This window comes from Tupaia chinensis, unplaced genomic scaffold, assembly GCF_000334495.1.
Source record: "Tupaia chinensis unplaced genomic scaffold, TupChi_1.0 Scaffold000561_1, whole genome shotgun sequence".
In the NCBI taxonomy this organism is placed as follows: Eukaryota; Metazoa; Chordata; class Mammalia; order Scandentia; family Tupaiidae; genus Tupaia; species Tupaia belangeri.
Genome location: NW_006160074.1, coordinates 2,967,725 through 2,981,618, shown reverse-complemented (window position 1 = coordinate 2,981,618; position 13,894 = coordinate 2,967,725). Strand labels below are relative to the sequence as shown.

Sequence of the window (13,894 nt, the reverse complement as noted above, 5' to 3'; positions counted from 1 at the left end):
TTTGAAAAAGATTTTAAAAATTTAAGAGTAAAATAATTGTTTGCGAAAGAACTCACACTCTATGTTCTTTATTTCTTTTAGGTTTTTCCCATAGAGCATGTGCACTCACTGGAGAGAGGAAAAGTGAGAAATTACCTCCTGGGGGGGTTCACCATGCCATAATCCCTTCTCCTCCTTTCTCCTCATGAGATTTGGGACACACATGCACACATGCCCAGCATGAGTTTCAAGCTGTTGGTCTGAGACTTGAACCACTTACAGCCCTTTGTGAGTCTAGCACCTTAACCATCAGTCTACCTGCTGCTCCCGTACTCTACATTCTTTTTCTCTTTTTTTTAGAGGTTTTTGCCTTAGGGTATGTGTGCTTGCTGGAGAGAGACAGAGACAGTGAGAGGGAAAGTGAGACATCTCCCTGCCAGGGTGGTGGCCACATCACAGTCCCCCATCTTCCACTCTTCTCCTGGGATCCTGGGCATGCATGCACACTCATGTCAGTTTTTAAAACATTTTAATAGAGGTTTTTTTTTTTTTTTTTTTTTTTTTTTTTTTTGCCTTAGGGTGTGTGTGTGCTTGCCTGAAAGAGAGATAGACAGAGACAGTGAGAGGAATAGTGAGAAATCACCCGCCACAGGGGTGGCTACGCTTCAGTCCCTTCTCTGTTTTCCTCCTGGGATCTTGGGCGTGCACACACACATACCCGATGTGATTTTCAAACCACCAGGTCTGGGACTTGAACTGCTGGCGACCATGTGGGTGTGCAGTAACATAACCTCTCTGCCATCTGCTGGCCCCACACTCTACATTCTTGATGCCCATAACTTATTTACCTTGATTTCTGGTGCTTTGCTCTAGCATCAAACAAAAATAATAATGCATTGTTTTCCTTGTCTCTGTCATCTGATGATCTGACTGTATATTAAAAATATTAATTAACATTCATGAACCACCAGGAGGCAAGAAATGGTTGGCTCCAGTAAGGTTAACTGCTTTATGGATAAGTAGGTTGAGGCATGGATGTTAAGGACCTTGCCTAAAGTTATAGCATGAGTCACTGTGTTCTGACTCAGATTCATTCAGCTTTATCCATTCTTTCTGTCTCCTGAATCAGCTCTTTGTAATTATGACTTTCTAGGTGCAAGAACATGAAAAAAGTGTTTTTTTCCCCTGTTTTTTTAAATTTTTAATATTTACCTAATTGTATTTGTTATTATTTGTAGAATTTTGACAGGGTGGGGGGAGAGAGAGAGAGAGACTGCATGCTGCTAAGTCCGTCCAAGACTTGAACCATGGTCGGCCATGTGGGAGTCCAGCATCTTAACCACCACTCGACCTGCTGGCCCCACTGTATCTGAGTTTTAATATATGTCTTACAGAAGCAATATAATACTACATATAGTGATTAGAGCAGGCATTTGGCAACAGACCTGATTTTGAATTTTTCCTCTGCTTAGGCAAATCACTTAACCTTGTTAAGGTCCAGTTTTTGATTTGTGAAATGGGTGTAATAGTGATAACTGTATTAATAGTATTGTGGTGAGGAATAAGTGAGATAATCTGTGGAGAAGTGCTTAGCACTGCCAGATGTGTAGTAAATGCTCAGTGAATATTAAATAAAAGTATTATTTTAAATGTTTTTTATTTTACTACTTGTCTTTATCACTTGGCAGATAATTAGATAAATACTGGGATTTTTCCTACCATGTACTTAGAAAGCTTTAAGATTGCTCTTATAGGGCTAGCCAGTGGTGTGGTACTTAAGGCTGCTGCATCCCATATGGCTGACTCTGTGGTTCAAGTCCCAGACCTAGCCTTGGGACTTGAAAAACACACCGAGTTTGTGTGCATGAGTGCCCAAAATGCCAGGAGGAGGATGGAGTAGTCCTGGACTCTGCAGTGCCCATGGTTGGCCCTGTTGGGTTTGGCCTCCTCTTTGCAGCACTTTACCTGTTGAGCTAGGGGGACTCCTCTTTGCAGCACTTTACCTGTTGAGCTACGGGGATGACTGACTGACTGACTGACTGACTGACTGACTTTGTTCCTCCCTCTTTTCTTTCTTTTCTTTTCTTTTCTTTCTTTCTTTCTTTCTTTCTTTCTCTCTCTTTCTCTCTTTCTCTCTTTCTCTCTTTCTCTCTTTCTCTCTTTCTCTCTCTCTTTCTCTTTTGCCATAAGGTGTGTGTGCACGCAGGAGAGAGAGAGAGTAAAAGTGAGAAATCACTCAGGGGACGATGGCCACTCCTTAATTCCTTCTCCATTTTCCTCTTGGGATTTTGGGTATCGATGCATATGCTACCTGGCATGATTTTCAAGCGGTCAGGTCCAGTACTCAAACCACAGTTGGCCATCACCTTAATCGCATGCCACCTGCTGGTCTCTGATCCTGTTATTTTTGAGGTAAGGTTTCTTTCTTTGAATATTATTTTAACCCTATATATAATTATTGAAGAATTAATTAATTTTGAATTATGTTTATTCTATAATTTGTAGGAAAAAATCTTAATCTCTGTTTCTCTTGAGTTATTTATATTTTATCAGGTCTATATTTGTAGAAAAGTTTCAAGTGAACCTGAACTATTGATTTTTTTTCTTTTTGTTTACTCTCTCATCCATCTCCCTTCCACGAGAATAGTGGGACCTATCTCAATCAATGACCCATTGTTCTCTTGGATTTAAGCCAAAAACCTAGGAATCACTTCCAATTTTCTTTCTTTCTTTTTTTTTTTAATAGAATTGTTTATTTCATTTTATTTATTATTATTTTAAATTTACTATAGGGCACATGTGCTTACCAGAGAGAAACAGAGAAGGTGAGAAAACAAGCAGCCAGGTCTAGGACTAGAACCTCGGTCAGCCATGTGGAACTCCAGCTTCTTAACCACAATACCACCTGGTGGCCCCTCTAGTTGTCTTTTATCTCACATCTGTAATTCCTTGACTATTTGTCCATATGTCTAGAGTTTGACTACTCATCATCACCTTTATTGTTAGAGCTGTGGCCTGAATCGCATCATCGTAACGTTTCCTTAACCAAAGTTCTCTAATAGCAGCCTATTACACTTAATAAAATCAAATTTTACCCACGTCTCCTGGTTTCTATCTGCGTCTTTATCCTCTCCCCTTTATTAGCTGTGCTCCAGTAACATTGGCCTTATTTCTGGCCCTGACACATGCTAGCTTGCCTGCGTGGACCTTGGGACTTGCTCTTCTTTCTCCTTAGAATATTTTTTTCACCTATCTCTTTTCAAGGCTTCTACCTCTAGATGCTAATTTTACTTAATTAACTCAGATATTATCTCAGACATTATCTGGCCACCCTAGATTTGAAAAAAAAAAAAAAGTGTTTTTTGTTTTTGGCCAGCCAGTGGCTTGGTCGTTGGGGCAGCTAGATCTCACACGGCTAACTACATGGTTTGAATCCTGGACCTGGTAACTTGAGAAACATGTTGGGTGTGTGTGCATATGTGCCGAGCGTCCGAAGAGGAGAATGAAAGAATGGAGGAGAAGGGTTGTGGTATGGCCACCCCCCCACCATGACCCCCCGCAGGATACTTTCTTTCTTTCTTTGTCTGCGTGTCTCTGTTTTCAATGAGCATGTGCACCCTAAAGCAAAACAACAACAAAGTCATTTTCTCTCTCCCTCTTTCCTTATTCCTAGCATTATTTGTCACTACTTCAAAGTATTTTTTGTTACTGTCTGTATTTGCCAGAGGGTGTGTGCATGTACCAGAGAGAGGGAGAGGGTTACTTCTCCAACAGGGCATGGTTACACCACAATCCCTTCGTCATTTCTCCATTCCGTTCGGATTTGGGGCACACATGCACAGGCGCCTGGCTTGTTTTTCGAGATGGTGGGCCAGAAATTGAACAGCGTGGCTGGCCACATGTGGTCTGGCTTCCTTAACCACTAGGCCACAAAGCTGTTTGATGATATAAATGATCACCTAAGCGTCTTGAGGGCAGGAATGTTCTTACTCACTGTAATGTGCTGAGTGCCTAAAACAGTGCCGAGCACACAGTATTTATCCAGTACGTGCATGCCGGCCGTTTTATGACTGCTTTTGCCTCCTTCTTCCCTCCTTAAGTGTTCTTAATTTGGAAAGTTGAGAAAATGGAATCCAGCTTGTACTCAGAGCTTAGAATGACTGGGTTCTTAAATCCAGGGCCCCTATTTTGATTGGCTGAGAGTTGTGATTGGCAAGTAGAAGGGCATCTGGACCTTTTAGCACAAGGACTCTGCATTTAATAATTGGACTTCTTTTCCTGAAGTCTTGAGGGAAATTTTTCCTTGCCTATTCTAGTCAGCCAAGAACCTGACCTGGGCTGACTCGGAGATTGGAGAACACTGAACACAGTATCTTGTCCCAGCCAAGGACTGGGAGTTAAGCTCTGATGCTATCTGAAGGGGAAGCCTGAATTCAAATTCTGCTTTGCCTCCTGACTCATCTGTGAACTCAGATGAATTTCTTAACCTCTTCCAGGTTTTGTTTTTCTTCCTTGTCTGGTGAGTAATTCCATCTGTCCTGGGGCTTGTGAGGATTCCTGGGTTACTGATCTCAGAGCTTTCTCAGTGCTGTTGCTGTAGTTCCAGGGGTTTCCGAAATGTATCAGGGGCAACTGGGTGCTCTGAGGATTGGATCGGACTCTTTTTGTCAAAGGTGGTAGGGAAAACAGAAAGATGTGAGCCTTGTGATTTGCCATCAGCTCTGCTGCGCCTCCTCCCATTGTTGGTGGCTGGAAGGTATGTGGTTGCCAAAGTCATTAGGCCTGTTTGTCTGAGGCGGCCGGTTTCAGTTCCCATTGCTCTATTGCTGGGGTTAAGCTGTTTTTGCCTCTGAAATTTCTTCCATCAAAAGCGACTTTTTCCCCCTCGCTTGGCTAATAGAATATCTCTTGTCATTTCTCTGCATTTTAGGGTATCTGTCCTGGTCTTCTTATTTCTTTGATAATTTGGGACTGAAAGGTTGAGCTTCAGTTTGTTCACGGTTCAGTCGTTTCGTCCTTCTCGCTTGAATTTTCAGGAGTGCTCTGTTCTCAGCGCAGCTTTTTCCTCACGATAACGTGGACATAAAACTCCTTTCCTTTTTTCTCCAATCTCCTGAGGTAAGTGGGAGTAAGGAAGATTGTCAGTCTCATATTTGAATCTTATGGCTTTCTATTTCCAGTTTTTGATCACACTTTGGAGCAGAAGCTTTCCTGTGTCTCAGACGTCAGACGACATCGTTGTGACTTACTTTGGGAAGCCCTAGTAAGTACAGTCTGCAGCAGAAATCTCGGAGCTTCACTCTCCCTGCCTTTCAGCTTAACGACAGTGATTAGAGTTCACTTAGTTTTGTATCTGCAAAGTGTTTTGTGACGTTAGCCCATTTGATATGCCCAGTAGAGGTTTCTTTCACGCGAGAGTTTGTATGTAAAAAGCACATGCTGCTGCATGTGTGAAGTGGAGGTGCAGGATCTGCCTCCTAGCAGTTTATTTCTGGCTTTTGACTTCTTGTGAGAGAGCCGTGTATTTGGCCGTATGGAGTTCTGTGGAGTTACTTGCCGTGGTGATTGGTTGAAGGTGCTCTCTGATTCCGCCTTATAACCCCTGCATTCTTTCTCTCAGAACTTTACGTGCCAGACTCCTTTGTGTGAACTCCCATTCATCATGTGTTCTGTTATGATTGCTTCCTAATTTGGCTTTTCCATTTGAAAAGCAGTAATGCCGCCTTGAATTTCTGTCACTGATTTTTCTAAGCTTTTCTAAAGACTGTATTTCTTTAAGATAAAGAGGGTAAACTTTCAATTTACACATGAAGGAAACTTGAAATTCAGAGAAAGTGATTTGCTCAAAATTATATAACAATCCACTCATAAAAATCCATTATTGAAGGTTTTTTAAAAAAATAATAATGATTTATTATTATTTAACTATGCCATAGGGCACATGTGTTCACCAGAGAGAGAGAGACTGGGACAGGGAAAAATCCAGCTGCTGTGGCCAGCACTCGAACCGTGGTTGGCCATATGGAAATGTAGCACCTTAACCACCACACCATGTGTCAGCTCCAGTTATTGAAGCTTCTTATCTCCAGTCTTACCCATTAAATCATGTGGTGTTATGGGCTTGACTCACATACCTACCCTCCAGTTTTTTCAGGGAGTAAATTTGGGTGACTCTTTAAAAGTTTTCTTAGAGGGCATGGACACTTGCCAAAGTGAGACAGAGAGGGAGAGAAATCACTCCCAGGGTGGATGGCCATGCTCTAATCCCTTCTCCATCCTCCTCTCAGGATTCGGGGCACATGTGTACATGGGCCTGGTGTGTTTTTCAAGCCGGTGGGTCTGAGATTCAAACCACACAGCTAGTCATGGGGGTTATAGTCACCTTAACTGCCATGCCACCACCTGGCCCAAGATTAATTTTTTTTTGAGGGGGAGAAGTTTTTGCTATAGGGCACGTGTGCTCGCCAGACAGAGAGACAGAAAGAGAAATCACCCCCCCAGGGGGTTGGCCACGCCGCAGTTCCTTCTTCTTCATTCTCCTCTCGGGATCTTGGGTACATATGCACACGTGCCCGGTGTGAGTTTTAAGCCACCTGGTCCGGGACTCGAACGGCAGTCAATTACATGGGAGTCCAGAGACATAGCCATTACGCTAAGTGCTGGTCCCAAGATTAAATATTTAAAAAAAAAATTCTTTGGCTGAAGACTAGCTGTTGGCATAATGGTTGTATCGCTGGACTCCCCCGTGGCTGACCATTTGCTAGTTAAGGTGCTAGACCCTACATGGCCAACTGTGGTTCGAATCCCAGACCTGCTGCTTGTTTTCTCGCTTTCCCTCTCTCTCTGTCTCTCTCTCTGGTCAAAATAATAATAATAATAATAAAAAACAATAATAATAAATGAAATGAAGTAATTCTTCAAAAAGTTCTTTTGCTGGGTCAGCAGGTGGTGTGGTAGTTAGGGCACTGGACTCTCACAAGGCTGACCATGGTTCAAGTCGTGGATTGGTGGCTAACTTTCTTACTCTCTCTCTTTCTCTCTCTGGTGAGCACACATGCCCTATAGCAAACTTAAAAAATAATAATAAATGAAATAAATAAGTTTTTTTGAGGGGAGAGGTAGAGGTTTTTGCTATAGTGCACGTGCTCTCGCCAGACATACAGAGAGAGAGACAGAAAGCGAGAAATCACCCCCCAGGGGAGATGGCTATACCGCAATCTCTTCTCCTCCGTTCTCCTTTCGGGATTTTGGGCACGCATGCATACGCGCCTGACATGAGTCTTAAGCCACCGGGTCCAGGACGCGAACCGCAGTCGACTACATGGGAATCCAGTAACATAGCCATTACGCTAACTGCTGGTCCCAATAAGTAAGTGTTTTAAAGAATTATTTTATTTAACTCTATTTATTTTAATTTGACCAGAGGGGGACAGAGAGAGAAAAAGTGAGAAAGCAGGTCTAGAACTTGAACATCCAGGGCCCTTAACCACCACTAAGCCACCTGCTGGTCCCAGTAGATAAATAATTTTCCCCCCGTTTTTTTGGGAGAGGTTTTTGCTATAGGGTGTATGGGCTCGCCAGAAAGAGAGAGACAGAGAGATAGAAAGTGAGAAATCACCCCCCAGGGGGGTTGGCCACTCCACCATCCCTTCTCCATTCTCCTCTCGGGATCTTGGGCATGCACGCACACACGTCCTGCATGAATTTAAGCCACCAGGTCCGGCACTTGAACCATGGTCAACTACATGAGAGTTCAACAACATAGCCATTATGCTAACTGCTGGTCCCCCAATAAATAAATAATTAGAAAATTTTTTTTGCTATAGTTCCTGTGTGCTCACTGGACAGAGATGTGTATGTGTGTGTGTGTGTGTTCGTGTTCATGTAAGGGATCAGAAAGCACCACCTTGGGACCAGCAATTGACGGAATGGCTATGTCACTGGACTCCGACCGTGGTTCGAGTCCCAGACCCAGTGGCTTAAACTCACACCGGGTGCGTGTGCGTGCGTGCCCAAGATCCTGAGAGGAGAATGGAGGAGAAGGGGTTGCGGCATGACCATCCCTCCTGGGGGGTGATTTCTCGCTTTCTATCTCTCTGTCTGTCTCTGTCTGTCTGGTGAGCGAACGTGCCCTATAGGAAAAACGTCTCCAAAAAAAAAAAAAAAAAAAAAAAACCAAAAAACCAAAGAACAAAAAAACAGTGCCTCCAGGAGGGGCGGTCCAAGCTCCAATCCCTTCTCCTCCAATCACCTCTCAGAATTCTGGGCCCATCCATGCATGTTCCTGGCATGTTTTTCAAGCCTCTGTATCCGGGATTCAAACTACACAGTTGACCATGTTGGATCCTGCCACCTTAACCACCATGCTGCTGGCCTCAGAGTCAAATTTTTATAGCCAGAATTCTCAAACTTGAAAAAGATGACGTCCCACATTCCTTTCTCTGCTCTTAGAATATTACTTGGTTCTGAGAATGCTGTTTGGATATGAGGATAAAAAAATGTTGCTGCACATTTGAAGAATGGACTAAAAATGTTTTTCCCTTCCCATAATTGCAGTGCTGGATTTGCCCTTTGCATGCTCTGTTGCTTGCACGTCTGTGGTCAGTGACACGCACATCACAAAACGACTGGCTGAGATAGATTGGGGGTCAGCCGGTAGCTTGGTGGTTGGGGTGACTGGACCCCACGTGGCCAACTGATCAGTTCAAGTCCTGAGCTCCATGTCTTGAGAGGAGAGGTTTTTGTACCCTGGGGCGCGTGTACATGTGTGCTCAAGGTCCCGAGGGAAAAATAGAGGAGAAGGGGTTTTGGTGTGGCCATCCCCGGGCAGCTATTTCTCATCTTTCTCTCTGTCTTTTTCTGGGGAGTGCATGTGCCCTATAGCAAAATACTAAAACAAACAAACAAACAAACAAACAAAAAACAAAAAAAAAAAACAAAAAAGGGGAAAAGATTAATAGTTTACAATTTTTTGAAGAAGAGTCTTTGGGCCGACCTCATGGCCTGGTGATTGAGGCAGCGGGTCCTTCGTAGCTGACTGTAGTTTGCCTCTCAGATCTGGTGGTTTGAGAAACATGCTGGACGGGTGTGGTGGTGAGAACCACTGTGGCAAGAACCACTGGTGGCTGGAGGATTGTGGCATCAGGAAACGTGGGGTGTGTGTGCCTGTGGGTCCAAAATCCCAATAGGAGGGGGAGAGAGGAAGACACTGCAGTGTACCATTTCCCCTGGAGGATGCTCACCACTCCCACCCCTCGGCTCTCTGGAGAGTGCATGTGCCTTCTAGCAAAAAAGAAAATGAAAAAGAAGGAGGAAAGAAAGGAAAGGGAAGAGAAGGAAGAGAGAAGGGAAAGAAGGAAGGAAAACAAAGTTTTTTATTTTTTCTTTTTGAGAGATTTTTGCTATAGGGCATGTGTGCAAGCTGGAGAGACAGAAAGGCAAAGTGAGAAATCACCACCCACCCCCTCCCCCCAGGGGAGACGACCACACTGCAATCCCTTCTCCGTTCTCCTCTTGAGATTTTGGGCATGCATGCACATGTGTCCAGTGTCAGTTTTAAGCCACCATGTTCAGGACTCAAATTGTAGTTGACTCCGTGGGAGTCCAGCGGCTTAACGATTACACCACCTGCTTGTCCCAAATGGTTTTTATTTTTATTTATTTATTTTAAGAGTTTTTTTTTGCCTCAGGTCATGTGTGAAGTTGGGAGAAGTGGTGGTGGGGGGAGGTAGACAGTGAGAGGGAAAGCGAGAAATCATCTCCCTGGGGTGTGGCCACACCAAAGTCCCTTCTCCATTCTCCTGGAATCTTAGACACACTGAGTTTGAAGCTACCAGGTGTAGGACTGGTACCGCAGTCAACCTGTGGGAATCCAGTGAACACTGGGTCTGGGACTCAAACTGTGGCCGCCCATGTGGAAGTTCAGCAATGTAACCACTACACCATCTGTTGGCCCGTAAAGAAAGTCTTAACAAGGGATTACCAGTGCCAGGACTAGTGGTGAGGTGGTTAAGGCAGCTGGATCCCACATGGTCAGCTCTGCAGGAAACATGTTAGTGCCAGCATACTGAGAGGAGCACCGGGGAGAAGGGATTATGTCGTGACCATTCCCCTCCAGCGGGTGATTCCTCACTTTATCTGTCTCTCTTTCTATCTGTCTTTCTATCTGTCTTTGACAGGCACAGGCACCCAAAGCAAAAAAACTAAGAAAGAAAAATAAGTGTCACAAAAGTTATTTTCAAGGGGGCAGTAGGTGGTGTAGTGGTTAAGGTGCTGAACTCCCACATGACTGATCATGATTTGAGTCCCGGGCCTGGGGGCTTGAAAATCATGTCGGGCATGTGTGTATGTGCCCAAAATCCCCAGAGGAGAATGGAGGGGAAGGGATTTCGGCATTGACCATCCCCTGGGGGGTGATTTCTCACTTTCCCTTTCACTCTCTCTCTCTCTCTGGCAAGCTTATGCACCTTATGGCAAAAACCTTAAAAAAAATTCGAGCTATCTTTGGTTACCTAAATTTATTTCATTTTTACATTTTCAGAATTTTTTTTAGAGATTTTTGCCTTAGAGTGTATTTGCTGTAGAGAGAGAGAGACAGAGACAGTGAGAGGGATAGAGGGAAAGTGAGAAATCATCCCCCAGGGGTATGGCCACCCTGCAATTACTTTTCTATTCTCTTTCTGGATGTTGGGCATGCATGCACATGTGCCCACAGTGTGATTTTCAAGCCACTTGCTCTAGTTCTAGAACTGTGGTTGGCCGTGTGGGAATCCAGTGACATAACCACTATGCTATCTACTGGTCCCAGAAATCATTTTTTTTTGTTCTTTTTTTAAAAAATTATTTTAACTTTGTTTGTTTGTTTATTTATTTATTGTAATTCAACCAGATAGGGACAAAGTAAGACAGAGAGAGGGAATATGAGAAAGTAAACCTCCAGGTCCAGGACTTGGGATGTGGTGAGTCTATAACCCCTAACTACCATGCTACCTGCTGGCTCAGAAATCCTTTTTTAAAATTACTCGAGGGTGCATGCATTCAACAGAGAAAGAGGGACAGAGAAAGAGGGAGAGGAGATATCCTCCTCCCTGTGGGGTACAGTGGTACCACAGTCCCTTCTCCATTTTTCTACCCTGTTTAGATTCTGATCACTCATGCACAGTGTTTTTCAAGCTGCTAGGGCCAGGCTTCCAACTGCAATTGACCATGCAGGATCTGGCTCTCTTGGTTAGGCCATGAGGTCAGTCCCAGAAATCGCTTTTTTTTTGGAGTGTTGAGCAAGTAGTGGGTTTTCTATAGGAAATTCTTGACATTGGTCAGTACTGGAAATAGCCAATATTTTAGTTATCTGTTGCTGTAAAAAAAATCCTCAAAATCCATAGCTTAAGACAAAAATGATTCATTATTTGTCACAGGTCTGTGGTTTAGGAATTGGGTGGGACTTGTGTGGGAGTCTTCTGCCCTATGTGGGGTCAGCTGGGGGTCATTAATTTGTCTGCTTTCAGCTAGTGGTTCGGCCGGGTTAGATTTGCTCATTTGTCCAGGCCTCCCCCCCCTTTTTTTTAAATTTAGAAACAAACAAATAAACAAGCAAACAAAAAAACTTCCTTTCTTTCTGCCGTCCATGAGTAGGAGAGACAGACAGGCACTTCCGTCTGTCCTGAGGCTTTAGCCAGCGCAGCACCATTCAGGCTGGGAGACTTTCGGGTCTGAACCCAGAACTCTCCCCTGTGAATCAGCCTTGCTGTTTTGTGTGTGGCCTCTGCACTCCTGGCCCCCCTTGTCGAGCATCACGATGGCCTTCCGTGTGACCTCCCTCTCCTCACGAGCTGTCTTGTCATTCCCGGCCTCGGTGTGGTTGCTCTCTTCAGCAGGTTTTTTTTAAGTTAAATGTGAAGGCTGCCAGGCCTGTAATGGGTACATTGCTACTTCTGCCTCATTCTGTGGTCAGAGCAGGTCACCATCAGCCTGGTCTCACGGGGAGAGATGGGTACAGGACGCACACAAGCTACGCGCAGGAGGGAATGTGTGGCCGCTGCCTTTGGAGAGGACGCACCACCAGCTGATGAGCCGAGGTAGTAGACAGCCGTTATTTGGGACCAACTTTGGCAGGACAGGGAGGTCACTGGCAGGTGCATCTGTCAGGTGAATGAGGGGGTTGGCGTGATACTGCACATAAAGGCTTCCCCTTTTTCTGTTCTTGGGCGTATGTGTGTGTCGTATTCACGTTTTCAAGGACGTGTACAGATCTGACAGAGTGTGCAGTCATTCTCTCTCTCTTTTTAAAAGAGTTTTGCTGTAGGGCACGTGGACTCATTGGAGAGGCAGAGAGACAGAACGCGAGAAACCCACAGGGGAGGTGGCCACACCACTATCTCTTCTCCTCCATTCTCCTCTTGGGATTATAGCCACGCACTCACAAGCACCTGGTGTGAGTTTGGGCCGTCGGGTCCAAGACTTAAACCATGGATGACTGGCTATGTGGGAGTCCAATGGTGTAGTGACACCATCTGCTGGTCCTTGTCTATTTTATAAATATAAAGTCTCAGGATTTGAGGCACGTATGCACTCATGCCCAGCATGAATTTCAAGTGCTGGGTCCGGGACTCAAACCACAATTGGTCATGTGAAAGTCGAGTGCCTTAACCACTACACCACCTGCTGGACTCAAGTTGATCATATATTTTTTTTTTAAGAATTATTTTTCATTTAACTTTATTTGTTTGTTTATTTAAATTTGACCAGAGAGGGACAGAGTGAGAATGAGAGTGAGAGTGAGAGTGAGAGAGAGTGAGAGAGAGAGAGAGAGAGAGAGAGAGAAGGAAAGTGAGAAAGCAACCTGCCTGGTCTGGGACTAGAACTGTGGTCGGCCATGTGGGAGTCCAGCGCCCTTAACCACCATGCCACTTGCCGGCCCATCAATTATATTTTTTGAGATTTATGTTCTGTTCTACTTACCATGTGGCATCTATATTTCCTGGTAGGTAATTTTTCTTATTTTGATGGAGTTGGTAGATTTGTACGATAAATACAAAGTAGCTGAGTTTCATGATATAGTCTCATTTGGTACTTTTTTGATTTTGAAGTTAATTTTGGTTAGTGGTTTTGAAGTCTCCTTTTCTCTTAGAAACTGTGTGAATGAATTGCTGTAAAGGAAGGGATGTGAGGCTTTTTTCATTTTTTCTCATATCATTCTTTAAATTATTATCTATGGGTCTGCTCTACTTGAACTCCGAGGAGATACACATTAACTATGTTAAGCAAGGAGATTTCTAGTTGATAGCATAAGGCAGTGCATCCTACTAAACAAGCCATATACATGTGAGACTAGTACACATGGAATTAGGAGAGAGTTGTAGAATTTTTTTATCTTGGGGTTGGCAGGTGGCATGATGGTTAAGGTGCTGGACTCCCACATGGCTGACCAGGGTTCCAGTCCCACACCTGGTGGCTTGTCTTCTCACTCTCCCTTTCTGTCTCTCTCTCTCTGGTCAAATAAAGAATGATATTAGATAAATAAATAATTCTTTTTCTTTTAAAAGGAGGTTTTATCTCCAGCATTAGAGAGTATTCTGTGCTAATTAGTTGTCTAGATTCCAGAGCCAGAGTGCTTGAGTTTGAATCTTTTTTTTTTTTTTAAAGTATGTTTTATTTGGGACCAGCAGTTGGCATAATGGCTATGTTGCTGGACTCCCATGTAACTGACCGCAGTTTGAGTCCCGGACCCGGTGGCTTAAACTCATGCCAGGTGTGTGTGCGTGCGTGCCCAAGATCCCGAGAGGAGAATGGAGGAGAAGGGATTGCGGTGTGGCCATCCCTCCCTGGGGGAGGGGGTGACTTCTCGCTTTCTGTCTCTCTCTTTCTGATGAGTGCATGCGCCCTATAGCAAAAACCTCTCAAAAAAAAAAAAAAAGAA

The 13,894-nt window shown here is 44.2% G+C and overlaps 1 protein-coding gene across 1 annotated transcript in view; it reads left to right on the top strand.

Annotated features, from left to right (window-relative positions):
* The window catches only part of AMBRA1 (autophagy and beclin 1 regulator 1), a 256,562-nt gene that overhangs the window by 29,267 nt on the left and 213,401 nt on the right, over positions 1–13,894 (top strand). The window contains exon 2 of the mRNA XM_006157846.3: positions 5,160–5,242. The gene's annotated coding sequence lies outside the window, so the exon portion shown is untranslated. The remainder of the gene's footprint in view (positions 1–5,159; positions 5,243–13,894) is intronic.